The sequence below is a fragment of the Tenebrio molitor genome, chromosome 4 (assembly GCF_963966145.1).
Source record: "Tenebrio molitor chromosome 4, icTenMoli1.1, whole genome shotgun sequence".
NCBI classification, from domain to species: Eukaryota; Metazoa; Arthropoda; class Insecta; order Coleoptera; family Tenebrionidae; genus Tenebrio; species Tenebrio molitor.
Genome location: NC_091049.1, coordinates 10,366,606 through 10,385,159, shown reverse-complemented (window position 1 = coordinate 10,385,159; position 18,554 = coordinate 10,366,606). Strand labels below are relative to the sequence as shown.

The 18,554-nt window shown below is 34.0% G+C and overlaps 1 non-coding gene across 1 annotated transcript; it reads left to right on the top strand.

Annotated features, from left to right (window-relative positions):
- Positions 1–17,527: 17,527 nt before the first annotated feature.
- Positions 17,528–17,600, top strand: TRNAR-UCG (transfer RNA arginine (anticodon UCG)). Its single transcript has one exon. It is a non-coding gene; the product is annotated as a tRNA-Arg (tRNA).
- The last annotated feature ends 954 nt before the right edge of the window (positions 17,601–18,554 follow it).

Genomic DNA, 18,554 nt, shown 5'->3' with positions numbered 1-18,554 from the left:
GTTATTCTAACATCTTGTGGTACTAAAAGAAAGGCAAGAAAAGAGTTAACACAAAAATACGAAAAAGTACTACTAGGCATGAAATTTTATTTCTTTCTTTAAATGGTATTATGGAGGATCTTCTTTAAGAAACTTCCAAGCAACATTTGCTTCAGGTTTCCCAGACCGACCAATTTCAGCCATAGAAACAATTCGAAGAATTGGAGAGAAGTTTGAACAGTTAATGGAAGATACCTTTTCATTCATCCTGTACGAGTTCATTTGAAGGTCAGATCAAAAGAAAATTAAATAATAGTGAAACCACCCGACAAATAATTTTAGAAGTCAAATTTCATTCCTAGTATGTACTGCTTTTTAGTATTTTTGTCTTAACTCCTTTCTTGCTTTTCTTTGAGTACCATAAGATGTTAGAAAAAAACAAAGAGTAGAATTAGGCAACACTTTTAATTCTCTCTAACTTTCATTATAACCATTTTGCAATAAAATTATTAGGAGAGCCAATAATTGGATCTTTTTATTTTTACATGTAAAATCCTATGTCTCGTAAACCAATTCTACACCCGGTATATACAATGTTAAATATTTTAATCTTTGTCTTTGCTGATACTTTCTTCATTATAAAACTATATTCAGGGCATTGTATAGCTTGCTCGCACTGTTTATTCTGTTGATTATTTCCGGTCCGTAAGCCATAAGTATGCTAAACAGCAACGGGCTAAGCACTCCTTCCTGTCTTACGTCGTTACTTGTAACAAATTCTTTGCTGCACATATTTTGAGTTCTTACCACGTTTCTCGTGCATACATTTTGTTCTTAATTGCTGTCAACAATCTGATACCGATTTGTCTCTTTTTTAATATCTCTCTGGGTAGTATCAAAAGCGGTCATATTGTTATGTAAAGAGCGATCAAATTAATTTGTAATCGAGTTATCCCTGAATCCGAAATCGTATGTCGTTACTTGAACTTCACGCTCCAATAAACACAGCGCGAAACACAGGTTAGATCTCGACATACATCGTAAAGACATACGGATTCAAATCCATGGATGACTCGATTACAAATTAATTTGATCGCTCGATATAATGCGGCATTTCGCACCACATTTTCCCTGATAAACTCACCCTGAAATTCTTGGGAGACCATTCTCTAACACCCTGTATAAATGAAATCTGGACACTCTTGGCACTATTGACAATCACTTGACAGTTCCTTTTTGTATAATTCTGAAACAATGACGAAAGGATTGATATGACATTGATTATGATAAATCAGTTTCTTAAATAAACAAAAATATTTTCGATTACTGCCATTTTTAAATTTTTGTAATTGAAACTTTTGTGAGGGATGTCCAAACCATACAAAACTTTAATATAATAATTTTGGATCAAGTTATGAATGGAAAATGTATTGCTGGCTGCATTTAAATTTCGTTAGGGTCGGAAAGTTATGTGAATCAGTCTGTATATTATTATGGTCATTTCAAATAGGTAATATCCACCATTACACATTTGTGAGAAAATAGCAGAAAGTCAGGGAGAAGTAATTGTTAGGGTTTGTTCATTTTTGGTGGGCAACTTGTTAAAAAATGTTAAGTGAAAATAAAATTTAATTAAATCAATTACCTAAATTAATATTAAGAGAGGATTTCCCTTGCTATTCAACGTGGAAACGCTGCAGGCATTCGGGACACTTTTCCAGATTCCGCATTATTATTGGAAAGTTTTGTATTGTAAACCAAAAATGTTATGTGCTTAAGTTGATTAATTATACAGGGTAAGTCACATAAGGCTTATTTCTGAATTTATTTTGTACGCAACCAAAAATACTAACGACACTGACCACTTGATACCGTTTATAATGTGATTTAATTTAGTAATCAACGTAGGTAAGTAATTTGGCTAAAAATGTCAAAATGACAGTTGATGAATTTAATTTTTGATTTCCGGGTCTATTTTGTAACTCTCAACGATCATCATTGCTAAAGGATCTCTCGTTAGTTAGTGATTAATAGGAATATAGTGATCAAATAGTATTTTGTAAATTTTGCTTCTCGCTAAATAACGTAAATTGACGTCAGCTGTCGTCGTTAAATAGTGTATGCATTTTTACTATCCACTATATTTCGTTCGTGTTGATTTGTCGTATTAAAACTTGCCCTTGCGAGTTTTTCTAGCGATGAACAGAGACATATTGATACAAGTAGTGCCAGAATTGGAAAAGAGTTCTTATAAACTATTATTAACTGATCGGTACAAAACATAGAGATCGTGATCAATTGTTAAATCAATATTTAAGAGATGTAACTGATCCGTTCTTTACAACAAAAGAAAATTTCAGAAAACACTAGCGACTTAGTAGGGAGGCTGGACAAGATTTGTTTTTAGAAATTTTACCTTACGTAGATAACGGCAGAGTCAAAAAATTCCTAAAATTTGTAGTAGCCCTGAGTTTTATGGCTTACGGCAGTTACCAAAAGCCTGTAGCCTGTACGAAGCAATAAGCAATGTCTCAGTCCACAGCCTTTATGAAATTGTACAAATTATGGTAAAACACTTGCCCCAGATTTTTTTTTGTTTTTATTTTATTTTTTTTACTTTTATTACATATTTTGATTATTCCTGAAGAACATATTGTTTTCTAATTCGTCAACATAGAGCTGATTCTGTTGCTGAGTAGTCTTGCATTTACGCTTGAGCATTGTTTTTATATATAGCTTGCCCATTGTAGCTTGAGCTGTGAGGGAGGCGCAAAGTTGAATAAAGAGGTCCGATAAAGAGGCCCTGGAAGCAGCAAAGAAATGCGACAAAATTAGTGTTAGACCACTGCGCATCCGACTCTCACAGCTCAAGCTACAATGGGGAAGCTGTAACTTTACAAAGTCGCAAACTTTTCTTGCCGCTTTCGTATCAGTTATTATTGATTGTGATCAGTGTTATTTACTTATTGCATTTTCAACATTTGAGCGGTAGTGACAGTAAAAAACATAAAAAGTACATGAACTGTCATGAACATAGGTACTATAAAGTTGGCCGTTGTGCTACTATCCAACCTAAAATTGTAAACTTTTGCCATAACGATGGCTATCGAATTATAATGATAACGATAGGATTTAAGAAATACCAAATATGCTGAAATCGTTGTGGTTCAATAGCGACCAATGCTTAATGAGCATCACTATCGGACGGATAGTTGTTTAACGATAAGTTACAAAATAGACCCGTTCATTAATCAGAACAGGATAACGTCATTTTGACATTTTTAGCCAAATTACATACCTACGTTGATTACTAAATTAAATTTCATTATAAACGGTATCAAGTGGTCAGCGTCTTTAGTATTTTTGGTTGCGTACAAAATAAATTCAGAAATAAGCCTTATGTGACTTGCCCTGTATATTAAGATTTATATTAAAAGATATTGTTTTATTTGTGTGATGTTGGAGACTGCATCTACAGAAAACGAATTCTTGTAATTTCTAAAATCTATTAATAAGTATCCCATCAAATAACTTTTCTTAGGTGAAAATTCTCTGTTTTCTCGAAAACACTAAATGACAGTGATTTGATTTGGCAATCTACCTCCAGGAAATGCCTCCTGGTAAAGATGTTGCCCTTCAAGGTAGTTTCCTAATCTCCTTCCGTAAAATAAGACCATTTTAATCTGCAAAATTCAAACTAACGTGACAAACGCTTGAAAAAATGAAATGCATCTTTCATTATTGTTGCTAAGCCACCAGGACTATATTATTAATCAGAATCACCTTTGATTCAGTAGCGTATTGGAAATTTTCAGTAATTTTTTAGTTATTTTTATTTCGCATACGAAAAAAAAAATGTTAATGACTTCTGCCGATCGTCACTAAATACCAGATTTTTTTGTAACTGTATTTCCAAACACCTATCTACAGGTTGTTACGTTGTTAAAATGTTTGTTCTTTGCTTTGATACTTTCACATCTAAAGTGTGAATCGGTCGTTTGGCATTCATTATGTAAATGTCATAAGCTTAAACGGGAAAATGTAGACTGACATTTCCTAAAATACTCACATCCTGATACTACCGCTCGATATCCTGAACATGATGTAATCAGACAACACAAGTTTGGAATATCTTGTTTGAACTTGGAGAATTGTTTGATATTTAAATGAGTATACAACTTGACAAATCATAAAATATATTTATTATTTTAGTTATTAATTGAATTAAACTTTAATGTTCTACGATTAAATGGTAGAAACAATAAATTCTACTTTTGCAATTGAATTTAGTGTAAAAAAATTGTAATAAATGAAAAGTATTAAAAAGTGGAGCAACAAGAATATTTGCCAATTTTCTATTTTTTCTGTGTGAAACTGCTTAAGGATTTCTTAATTTGTCGCTTTTGTCCTAGGAACATTAAATTATAACCCACCTTCGTACACGCGTCAATTTATCATGTCAGTGAGATCCGTTTTTCATTCAGAAAAGACACATTTTAGAAATATATCTACAAGAAGTTTTATGATTTATCCGTAACAGTTGACAAATATTGAATCAAATATCAAAAGCCTGCTTTCAGTAACAAATAAAAGTCTCTTTTTAAAGACCCATCCTTTAACGATTGTGAGTCCGTGTGAAAGAATTTGCGAGATGTTGACACAAGCGTTTCTTTAGCACTTTTATGGTTTTCTCCTTTTATACGTACTTCGGAGTCATGCTCGACTTAACAACTTTTGAAATAAATATAAAAGCCGCTTTACATGAGGCCAGTAACTCGTACGAGTTACTAAAACCGAGTACTGGATTTTAGTACTTGCCTCGTGTAAATAGGTGTTCTATACTTGGGCCAACCAACAGATATAGTAAAGTCCTCGTCGAAAAATAGTCAATTTTGACTTAAATTGTAAATCATTTTACAATAGGAGAGAAAATCGTCTTATAACTACCATAAATAATTCCATAAATAAATAGGGGCTGTTACTTTATACCTGATGTTTGCTCTTCCTTGAATCGGCACTGCACAACAAAGGGGCAATAAAGTTAGAGAGTATTATGGTAGTTATAAGACGGTTTGCTGTCCTATTGTAAAATGATTTACAATTTAAGTCAAAATTGACTATTTCTAGACGAGGACTTTAATAAAAAAAAGGGGATGTAACCTAGTTGCGTAGAACGATATACGCCGAAGCCTGTTTCACAATGAAGCAGGTTCTTTGCCATTTGTCATTCTTATAAGTCTTGAAAAAAAAACTATTTTGTAATACAAATCGAAAAATGCCAAGGAAAACAAAAAAACATAAACACGTGGTCAAACTCCCGAAGCGAGGTTAAAACGAATGAGATGCCGGATGCCGTCAAGTAATTTTTGTGGATGTACATCAGGCTTTCGAAAATCTGCGCACGTTTTGAATAAGCCAATTGAAAGCTGCTATTTAAAATACGCGGGCACTAGTGGGCGGTTTTATTACTATATTTGTTGGTTGGCCCAAGTATAGTACAGTACTCACTCCAGTAGCCATTCCAGTCGAGTAAATAGAAAGCAGTTCTATTTTTTAGAGTTTACTAAACACGTGTAGACAGCTAGACTGTACCTGTCCGTTTTAGTGAAACTTCTTTTCATTGTTTTGCGGAAGTTTTGTGAATGAAAATGTCTTCTAAATGGAGCCAGGACACAAGAACCGAGATTAAAAACAAAATTAAAAAAAATTAAGATCAAGTTTAATCGGGACATAATTGAACATGTTTGTTTTCAGCAAAGGGTGCCCTTAGATATTTGTTTCGAGAATAGGAATCGTTAAGTTATTGTATTTTTAATGTAAAACATTGCAAAGAAAGAAAAAAAGAAAGATTTTTTGGCTCTAAATTTTAGGTTAGCTGTCAACCTGCTCCAATTAATCTACGCTTTAAAAAACACAACAATTGACGGTTTCCAACGCCTCCCCAGCCCAGGATTCATTTGAACGCCCGATACATAGTTACTCACATATCCTACTTTCGTAACTTATAACGTGTTGGGTTTTGTAAATACATGATTTTAGTTGTTTTATGTTGTTTGGGTATTTGTTTTGTTTAGTTTTATTGCGTAATTTAGATTAGTTTAAAATTAAAAAAAAAGAATAGTTACGCCTTCTTTGATTGGTTGTTTCGCTTAATTAAGCGATCTCACAATGTCGCTTAAAACTTAAAGTCAGGACTGACAAACCCCCGCCCATGAGGGATATTTTGGGAAAGAATAAGCACTTTGATAAAGACCAACAATTGTATTGTATCGTGTCGTGAAACCCTCTTGCTAGAAGTGATACCCATTTTCGTTGCCTTCTAGTCCATGGTTTCTTCGCTATCCTCATCTTGCTTTAACAAATTGTGGATCACGAAGAAAATCGAACAAAGCTCTTCGTTTAGGTAGGCTTAAATCACCCAAAACTGATTTAAGTGCCATAACGAATAAACTTACTTAGTTTATTGAAGTAGGGTTTTTTTTATAGGAAAACTATTCAATAAATGTTCTCATTGTTAAACAGTGAAATACACGCAAGGTTTAACATGACAAGTTGATATAAGTCTTGGGTCTAGAAAATGAAATATGGTTTTAAATCTGATTTTTAAGGTTATGCGAAGTTAATTGGAAATGGAATTAAATGAATTCAGTTTAGCCAGTAATTAAATAAGCGGTACCTACCTTGCGTTTCAAAGAATTATGAACAAATATGACACTCGACTAACGTCTCGACGCTAAAAGACGCTCTCGAAGATATAATACAATTTTATCGTCTTGTATGATAAATAACTATTAACACAATAATTTTGAATAAATCGTAATATTGTAAATTGCCTGAAACAAAGTGCCATCCCTATTCACGACATTATTACCTTTTCACTGTATCAGAAAAAATACTATTACTGTGTTCGATTATCGGAAATCTGTACGATATAAAAAATTCAACATTCCTAGAAATTTTAGGCCAGTAATTTAGCCAATTATACGATGTTTTATCGGTCCGACTGTTATAGAAATAATCGAATATAATGAGTCACATGATCCCTTTACAACGATTTTAATTGACTGAAATAGGGTAGTAATAGGATATCACAGCTATAATATAAAACAAAAGAATCTATTACCTTATTTTGCTCCATTTCTAAGGGCAACGACATTTGTCAAATTTGACAGCTAATTGCCCGATTATAAGATAAAAAAAAGTCGCGTCTGTTCATCGATTTAAATGTTTCTCATTTATTCATTCCTCATATTCTCTCGTCAAATATAAACTCGTGATATGATTAAAAATAATAATCAATGGTACGAGTATGTCTCATGAAACTCCTAGATATCATTCACTATAATCGTATACCATTTATTTTATTATAGCTGATAATATGTCTCATGCTAATTGTCCACTTGTGTTATTTGCGAACAATGACATTCATCAATTAAATTGACTTGCGGATTAGCATTATTCTGTCACTACCATTTAAAAACAAACCAAATGTACCTTACCTAATTATTGTCAAACGTGAATTTCTGAAGAGATTTTTGGAGCATCGTTTTGGTAAGAGTACCGATGTTAACATAGAATTAACACTTCTGTTGCTCGAAGAAATTTGCATATCTCTTGTCTCAGTTTCGACTACGCCTCAGGCGTTAAACTTCGCCCAATGTCAGACAAATAATTATTTGAAAATTGCAAAAAACTGTAAACAATTTTAGAGATGGGTAAAGTTTTATCATTTTTACGCTGTTTCTGGTAAAAAACTTTTCGAATGACAAACCAACTATGGTAATTAATTACTATTGGAAAAGTATTTTCAATTCCGTCGGGCTCATTATCACTCGTGAAATACCCTGTATAAAATTTCCACGATATACCAAAATAAAACTTTCTAACAGTTAGTACATTAAGCCTGAATGTTATACTTAATTTAATTATTCTTCTCCAAACTTAATTAACACTGCAACTAAACTTCATCTCGTGCTTTTGTTGTACATGTAACACATTCGTTAAAAGTTTAAAGAAACTTTTCAATTTCAAATTAATTAAATCAGTTTGACGCAAACTTAATTTTTTCGTTATGCTGTGAATTTTTTTAACACTGTCATAAACCTGTGCATCTCGCCGTCCTCAAAGTTAGGTTGAACAGAACCTGGCCGAGTCATATCGACCCATCAGTTTACATCCTTCTTATTGAAATCCTTAGAGAGGATGTGTGACAGAGAAATTAGAAAGAAAACACCGACTTTATATTCGTTACACGGAAACCACATGTACAGTTAATTTCAAAATTATAGACTACAACTCAAAAATCAAGAAGTCTATTAATTACAGTTTTTTTTATATATGTACATGTAAAGGTTGTATAGGTTAGGTAAGTTTGACATTGATCTTTGACAAAAAATGTAAGTGCATTTCACACTGTAGAAAATTAGGTGTATTCTATAACTATAGGACCGTGTAATCTTTTAGTTAATCTCATTAAAAGCGAATTGGTTCTTTGCGTATACGTAGCGATGAAAATTCAACAAAATGAAGGTAGGTACGGTTGGCTTCAAAAAAAAACGGGAACTGTCAGAAAAAGTTCTGTCAGATTTTATCAAATTTTTATAGTTTGAAACGGCCTTTTAGAATTTAGGTTAAAAAACTGCACTTATGTGTCAGAAATACTACTGTCAATTCACATTAGGTCAAATTTCATTTCCCGTTTTTGGTAATTGTTCACTTTAACTACTTCTGGAATTTTCGCGTTTTTTCTGGCTAGACAACCTCAGGGCGTCCTCCTAGAGCATATCCCACCATTCAAACCTTGTGCAAATGCCTTTTTTTTTCTCTCTTGTTGTGTTTCAAGGTCGCGTCAAGGTCGCGCCAAATCTTAGTATAACTAAAGGGTAAGGAAAATTTTCATTTGCACAAGGTTTGACTGGTGGGAAACGATGTAGGAGGACGTCTTGAGGCTGTCTAGCTAGAAAAAACGCGAAAATTCCAGAAGTAGTTAAAGTGAACAATTACCCCGTTTTTTTTTTAAGCCAACTGTACAGTTAATTTCAAAATTATCGAGTACACCTCAAAAATCAAGAAGTCGATTTATTACAGCTTTTTCCCCATGTAAAAATCCCTTTTTGGAATTTTAGCGTCATCTTTTTTATATAGGTTGGGTAAGTTTGACAACATAAAATCCCGCTGATATTTTAGAACACCATAATATATTCTGTTTTATCCTCTGCACGGTGCTCTTCGCGATGTTATAATACTGAGCTACCCTCCGGATCGACTACCCTTCTTCTAATTTGGAAAGAATGAGCACTTTCGCGTTTTCGGTTAGATTAGGCATTTTGTTTGTCAGAATTGACATTGATCATTGACAAAAAGTGTAAGTGCATTTCACTTCATTTTAAAAAATTAGGTGTACCCTATAATTTTGAAATTAACTGTAAACTCGGCACAGGTTGCAAAGACACACTTGTCATTTGTAACAGCATTTTTTTCATATTTCTGAACCAAATAAAAGCACAAAGGGACCAGAAAATCATAGTTTGGGTTGAATATTTTCCATATAAGTACAGTTTTAAAGTAATTTCCAATTACTAATGCCATAAAAGTGCTGTTGCAAATGACAAGTGTGTCTTTGCAACCTGTATCGAGTTTAGGTACTATTGGGAGCATAAAAAGTGGGACATCAAATTTCTGTCAGTTTTGAAAAATTCGATTTGACACTATTCTAAGTGACAGTTTAAACATTTATGTTTAACAATTATTAATTATTTTCCTTTTCCAAATGCCTTCTTCTTTTGATAAAGGTAGATTTTGATTGGGACTTTGCATTAAATAAATATTCACTGCGTACTTACTTACACTCATTCCCTACAACCCACAATACTAAATGTAGAAGATTACTGTTAGCGAGCGTTACTTTGTAAATAGCATAAAATCAAATACGTTCGTCGGAGAGCTTTTAAAATTCATAAAAATGAACGTCCACCAAGCTTTTATTGAAAAAGTTCAAAGTTCAGAGTAAAAATTAAATCACTGGATTTAAATTATTCTCTTTTACAAAGCTTGAGGTCTAACAATACTAAAAGTAGGTACAGTCGATTGCAAAAAAATCGAGTACATCATAAAAATCAAGAGCACTGAATTTTCCTATTTTTAACACATCATGTAAATCAGTCTTTTCTAACTTTTAATGGCATGCTTTTTCAAATAAGTTATGTGTGACATAAGAAATGTCATCATGTCTGACGTAAGAAATGAAAAATTTGATATTTTGCTTGTCTCGGTAACATCAAAATTGGCAACAACAAACTTGAATTAAACTATAGAAAGTTTGAATTTAACGTAATCTTTACCTGTCTTCTTTCCTGTGCGTTCCTTTTAAATTAGGTGCAATGTAAGGTGGACATATTGGGTGATTCAAAATGATTGTGGCCGAGTATGGCGGTAGAGTTGACATTTCCTTGACAGTTCATAGTCGCGCAATTTTGTAAGTTGTCAAATCAATGTGTAATGTAATTGAAAAAATCAAATGCACGCTTATGAAATGTCATACAAATGTCAACTCTACCCATTTGGCTGGTACCAGCCGCAGCACATAAAACTTCATTTTTGCTCCTCATAACATAATATACTATTATTGCTCTCGGAAGTCATGGCAATTACTATTTTATCGATAGATTTTTAATATTTAATTTTTCTTGTCAAACAGAACCAGAAGGTGTTAGAAAATAATTAGAAAAGGATTTAGATACAATTTTTTTTACTCTGCAACTTTTGTATTTAACGTTTTGTAGGAAAATAATTAGGGGAGTCAATATCCGACGATTTTTACTATTCTATGTACCAAAATCCATTCTACACCCTGTATATGTTAGTTAATAGAGTTTCTGTCGTAAATCAATCCTAAATATGTTACTGTCAAAAATATTATTCTTTGCATCTTGTCAACTGTATAAAATCAGCTGGGATATGTGCATAAAATGGATATGTTTATGTACGGTCGGTGGAGAAATTAAACTGGGACACATAAAATTTAATCTATGTAAATCAGACCATCGAATTGTCAATATATCTGTCAGTGTCTATACAGGGTGGTCCCGATATAACCTGTCAAAAAAATTCTGGGTCATTAGAAGGATCTAACAAGTCCTAAAAACCCTCCTTCGTTAGGTCCAAAATAATGGGGATAAATTAACACCTATCCACACCCATTCGACGCTGCTGACCACAAAAATACGTACCTACTCAGGAATTAATTGTTGGTGTTTGTAAGGATGACAGTATCTAAGCAACATAGGTACCTGTATCGTTTATAACAAATTTCAAATCTGACAAACTAAATCAAATTAATGACATTTATTGAAAACGCTGTACACTGCGTGCGTTAATTCACCAGCTTATTTAGGTACAAAAGCTGATTTTGTAGACTGAGATGAATGAGTAATAAATAAAGTGGTGTTCCTCAGTGTGTAAATAAATGTAGAGGTAGTGTGTGCAAAACTGTGGAAGAACTGTGTAATAAGAGTATCGTCCTAATTGTGGTTAAATAGCCAAAATAATGTATTGAATAAATTTATTTACATTTTACATATTCGTACTTTCAACTCTAACTGAGAATATCTACTAACTAATGAAAGGTAAACTAGACTAGAAACATTATTTTATAATAAATGTTCTGTGTGCCTTCCGTTGCCATTAAAACACATTTGAGTACGCTGGTACCAATTTTCATAAACAGAATTCAGCATTTCTGGGTTTTTACGAATCTGGTTCGCGGCGTCTGTTACGCGTTTCTGGAGTTGGCTTTTTGTATTTATTTCAACTTCGTATACCAAATCTTTCGTGTGGCCCCAAAAATTAAAATCCAGAGGGGTTAAATGGAGGATCGGGGACGCCATCGTATTGGAATCAGTCAGAACCAACCTCACATAAATGCAGATGTAGCTCCACAAAAGTACAACGAGACGGAAGGACTCCTTCAGGAAAACGCTCGCCGTATGGTAGCCTTGCCGGTCTTGAATTACCACGTGTTTCGCCATAGAGTAAATGCAAATCGGCGTATTCTTGTTTCGTGAATTTCATAACTTTTTGAAGGATTCGCAAATTTAAAATTAAACTTGACAAATGTCATAGGTGTTACAGGTACCGTTGCTAAAGAAATCGTAGCCAAGTAACCAGAATTACCTTTTTAAAGCCGATTAACTCATTAGCGTACAGCAAATTTTGACCAAATTTTCAATAATTTTTATCTCGAAAACGAAAAGACTTTTATTAGAAACTTTTTTTGTGTATGAGTTCTACTCATTGTCACCTATTACTGGATTTCTTCTGGCAGGTTATATCGGGACCACCCTGTATAATATGTCATACCAAATTTAACCTATTTGTCATAAAGCCGTAATTAAACGATGCAAATTTGTAAATTTTGACTTATGTGATTGTCATTTTTGTCCCAGTTTTATTTGTCCATCGACTGTACATATCTATTTGCCAAATATAATTTCTCCGCCACAGTTTGTAGGATAAATTGATTTAGACCTTCCTGGTGATGATTGGATTGGATTACTTGACGTTAATCGCTGTTTCAGACACAATGGACTTCAATCACTCATCTCGAATGTGTCTTGTAAATTATCATGTCCTAAATGTAACCTGAATCATTAGATTATTAAAATATACAGGGTGATTCATGAGTAATAACGAGCCTAACGAAATTTGTATTTGATAAGGAACTTTTTACGACTTTCAAACAACTTAAACCCACGTTAATCTATGGAATCTTGATCACCTTTGACTCTTTTGTTTAATCAGGTTCTGTCAACTTCTGTGCTTCCTGATATGGGGAAAATTGGCAAGTTGTGTACTATTTTCAAATCTGGTGGTGACTGAAAATTACAGACCAGTGATGATTTTGCCTTCAGTTTAAAAAATATACTACACAGACACATTTATAAGGAAGTTGAAAGTACTATCTGAGATAATAAATATGGTTTTGTATCTGATCGATCAACAGTCATCAATCTTGCTGTTTTTACAGATCATCTTTTAATTGAATTTTAAATAAAGTTGATAATCTTGCTTTGACTGAATCTCTTTTAAAACTCTACTCGACATTTAAATCGCATAAGTATTGACAACCTGATTCAAATATCTTGGTTTCAAATTATCCGATGACTGTTTGATCGCCGTATTGTTCAAAGCATTCTACAATCGGTGCAGCGATATTTTTTGAAATACATCTGCCATAAGGTTGACGGAGTATATCCTCATCAAGGAGCTTTCAGTGAAATAATCTGTTCCAGCTTTGATATGTTGCCATTGGAGCATTTACGATTTAGCATTTTTAAATTTTTTGCACAAACTTTGCCATTCTCGTGTCAACTGCAGGATGTGTCTATTAGAAATGCTAAATTTCTACGTGCCCTCTGTCTCCAAGCGTAAATAAATACACTTTTGTCTTTTGTGTGCCAGTTGTAAATACCAATATGTTGCGTCCCTCTCCCATTTATACAATGTGTCGACTGTTTAAGGTAATTTACGACTAATGTGATCTGTTCAGCATGACACTTGGGTGGTTTAAAAGGGAGGATTCAAACACTTGCATACTGACATTGCAGTTAATATTTTTCTTTAACACTGTAACTGAGCTGACAGTCTATTAGGCTAACTCAAGACAACAACAATAATAATAACATGTATATTATTGGGATGCAAGGATGCATGGTCGCTTCTGTTTTATTTAACTTGCTCAAAAAGTACGTAATAATTAAGAAAATTCAAGACATATTAAATATTAGTCTACCTACTAGTTGAGAGCAAAAAAGTTAGTACCTAACCTCAAATACATTGGCAAAACACTTATAACAACAAAGAATTAAAATGAGAAACATAATTATACAGAGAGAACATAAGTAAGTAAACAGTTGGAATATCTGGACTCAATAGCTGCCAATGCTCTATGGACGGGTCGATTACCAACAGAACGAAATTTATTTTGGTCCCAATTGCGGAAACTTAGATAATTAAACTAGCGAATACTCGGTAGATTAAGACTTTCGAGACGTGGTGCTACAAAATGAAGCTGCGCTCTCTGGACAGGAGTCTGCAATAACACATCTAGATTGACATACCGGAGAGGACTGCAATGCTGATGACTAGAAGATACGGTGAACTTCGAAAACTTTATTATGTGTAGAATTGTAAGTGCGAGGAACAACAATGTGATCAAAAAGAGAAGAATCAGAGCAGGCGTTGCAAATTATCGGTCATGTCGTAGCGGAATTCTATGCAAATAAGCGTTCAATGCCTAGGCGTAAACAATTTGTAGTCTCAAAGGCTACTTTAGAATAAATCATACCTCATGAATTTTAGACGTTGGAATTATAATTGTGCATTTTATTATTATTATCTGATAATGGAGAAAATGCATAAAATAAACAAGTACAACATTTTACATTCGTAAGAATGGGTAATTTACCAGCTTTATTGCCAAACACGACGCCACTGGTAAGCAGAATTTTCGATGAAATGTCAAAGAAACGTCAGTTTTAAAGAAACGGTGTTAATGTTAATCTCGAAAAAAAGTTTTCGATTTCGGCAAAGTTTACGGACGTTTCCTGTAATTGTAAGCAACAATTATTCCAGAATAAGTGGTAAAATGAGTTTTACCATTGAAGATAAAGTATTAATTATCATTAATAATTAATTAATGGGTATAGCAAGTGGACATACCTATGTGTACGATCAAGCTAAGACAGAAGTTTCGATAAAACAAAAGATGAAGTAGCACTCTTGATTTGTTTTCTTGTTGATCACTCTATATACTAATATCTTTCAATGAGAATGCAGGAGATTCACCAGTCAGAAAGAAAAATACAATTTAAAATAAAACATAAGAAACGTTGCAGCATATGATTTTTTAATTAAAAATAATAATGGGATGTTTGTTCACTTTTTTTTACATTCACTTATTTAAGCTTTAAAGGCAATTATTAATGCAAAGACCTTTTTTTTGTAATATCAATTATAATATTAAATGCTAGACAAACCACCTGAGTCGAGTGTCACAAATAACTTGATCAAGAATTTACTAATCTGGTGGTTTTATAGCACCTGAGTCGACTGACAATGTAAGCGTTTAATTTTTCATACTTGAATGGCTTAATCCCAGTTTAAATATTTGCTGATCTATGGTTATTGCAGAAATACTCGCATGTGTCGTCCTGTGTAAGTAGAACAAGAACAATAACTGGAAGGATAATACCGATTGTATCGGTATATCTAATAAAACTCGTATGAAGCAGCGCTTTGTATTCTGTTGTTTTCTCAATTCTCCTTAGAATCAGATCAGATCTGATCAGAAAACTGAAAATTTAATATTCAGCTTCACAACTTTATGCATGTTTGAAGAGCATTCTGTAGATCAGCTACTTAATTTAATTATGATGCTTGAGATACATCGCACTCGTTTACGACCAACAAACAAAAATGCCAGTATCTTCTGCAGTAACCGCATCTATAAAGCTCACCCTTTACACACATAAAATGGCACCGACACCGAGTAATTGGGGCATTTTCCGCCCCAAGCAAACACGTAACTTGTCGATGCGTAAATCCACGTCGTGTATTTGCGTGGCCACATACCATTTTTAAGGGTGGCTTCATCCCCCGACACGTCGAATTTCCGCCGTTATAACTTAAAATGATGAAAGAAATAACTTTCTGAATAAATTCGCCCTAATCTCCGAATGACTTTTGAGGAATTTATATAAAATGCTTTGTCAGGGGTGCCAAATCGAGTCGAAGCGATGCCGCATTTTGATTGATAATAAAAAAATATATAAGTCGTAAAGAAACGAGACGGGAGGAGGAGAGACAGAGAAAATGATACATAAAAATTCACGGTGGCGTTATTGCAAAATATCTTGTACGGGGGAAATACGAGGGAGGAATGCCGAACGATGATAATTTGCCAGTTTCTATGCTCATTTTTATTTTCAGTTTTATTCAGTTGCCAACTTTCTGCTCCGTTATTATTTTTGTTTTCGTTAATTTTCTGTTCTCTCCGACACAAAGAGTCGCTTCGAAAGTTATGAAGCGCAATCACCATCACCTCAACTTTCAATACTCCTGCAGAGAACAAAATTCCATCAATGTTTATTCCATATAAGCTCCTTTCGTAATGAAACTCGCCATTTGAATTGTAAAAACGTACCCTCTTATGTAGCTTTAGGGTAATACTCCCCACCCAATAAATTACAACTGTCTTTTATCTGTATATGTTCTAAATACACATTAATTAACTTAACTTATGCGACTCGCATGCACCGACACTGTGGGGCTTCCAAATTACCCACTTACTATTCAAACAGTGCAAGGGTTGAAAAAAACTATTACTTTCGAGATTTCCTCGCATAATCAGCTATTTACATTCGGCCAAAACGTTGCACGTTCAGTATCCTATTTTACTGTATGTGTTTCCGCCACTACACTTCCACATATCTTAGCTTCTTAGGAATTCATGAAACGTCTTTCGTCGGAGGGTACTTTCTACGTAAAAAATCGCAACTCTAATAATATTATTATTTCATTCGATCCGATCGGAGACGGAATTCAGTGCCTGCGACATTCGATTGATTAATTATTCGCTTCCGCTGGAAATGACACCGATTTTTTACCCGGAACCAATAAACAACCCCAATGTTGCGTGAAAGTGACGGTACAATCGAAGGTGCACCCTTATGAACGCGATTTTTCACCAAACGAATAGAATCGTCTTCTGAGAACACTCCTAAAGAAAGCTTTGTTCTTTTTGTGAAATTAAATTTACGTTACTTATTACAGTTTTTTAATAAAGACACTCGATTACCGTTCTCTTAGTTGCTTGGGGTTTTGTTTAAGGGATCTCATTTAGTTTACCGCATTTCCTCTTCGTTAACGCCTCCGTTTCTTTGTTATGAGGTAATTTTCACTTTCTTGGGAAAGAGGAGTTTCGCAATTAGGCAACCAGTTATACGAACTCAGTTTGCAAGAAGCATCACCTACACATTTTACCCACATTCTTCTCTGGTCTGTAGTATTTTAACCGTTTAGTAACAAAGATAATAACTATGATATAACTATAACCAACAAAACATTTACATTTTTAAATTACAAGAATTTGAAGAAGTTACTACATTGTATCATAATTATTACATTAGTAATTAAAATTACGTACTGTAGAAAATATAAAAAAAAAACAAATTAGCGTTGTCTTGTCTTGTTTATCAGGAAGAATAAGTGTCGCTGTAAATATTATACGCTTATCATTACCTACTTAAAGTGAGGAGTTCCGTCAAGTTTATAATCTTAATAAACGTTATCTCTGATATTATGCACACATGTCATAACTGCACACAAATAGATAGAAAACGAATGAAATCTTGAAACAACAATGCGTTTATTGTTATTATTTAATTTTGATTTTATTAGTGCTGTATAATGTGTTGCCTAACTTTGTACTTTATTGATTGTCAAAGCGGCAGTGTGATTGATCTTCAGCGCACGTTGCCTAGTTGTTGTAGACCGTGTGGCCTAATGGATAAGGCGTCGGACTTCGGATCCGAAGATTGCAGGTTCGAGTCCTGTCACGGTCGACATACCATTTTTATTTTTTTTTTTCTTTAATATTCATATGGAAAACCCATTCAGATTAACAATTAGACTTAATTCATTTATAAATTTTCATTAAACGATCGACTCTGTCCAAAACCGACTGCAATTCATCACAAGGACGCTCCGGACTTCCGGTCACCTATTTCTAATTATATTGTCAGTCGCGAGTCGGCACAGTTTCGTTCCGAGTTAATTCCAATTTTTTCTTTTCTGTATATTTAACCGAAATTTTTATGAATGAAAGGACGCGTATCCGGCAACGTTTTATTTATGACACATCAACGGAGCCGCTGAAAATATGACACACGCGGTATTCGCCTTTCCAAAGTGGCAGCGCTCCAAAATTTAATGAAGTCTAACCTAAAACCGAAAACATCGATAAAGGTAAGTCTTGCCGTTATTCCCTTAATTTAATTAGGACCGGCGTGGGCATTGGAATCCCGATGGCGTGTGTCAATTAATGTAACAAACGAAAAACGGGTGACGTCACAAAGACCCGCCCGAAAGGAAATCAAATGGGCCTCGATTTATCAGACTGGAGGATTGGCACGCCGCACCCTCAATTAATTAAAATCGAAATTCCCGCCAGGCGATAAAGTATGTGGCGGTGCTGTTTCGGGCAGAGCTTATGACCGAGGCCCCCGGTGCGAGATTAGTTCTTTCTAGTCCTAAATGATGTTAATGCTGGTGTGGTAATGGAACGTAGAAAGTACTGTGGAATGCCAGTCAAGATGTGTCAAAAATTTTGTAGTATTTTGGAAGTTTTTTGAAATTATTTTTCAGTGGTGTCATAGATGTTGTTGTATGGTGTACTGTTTGAAGGCCGGCTCGATGAAAACACCACCTGACGAAATCTGATCAAAAATTGATGGCTTCCCGAAGGATCGATACGTAATTAGGGTTGAAAGAGTAAAAAACTTGTCAGCAATGAGTCA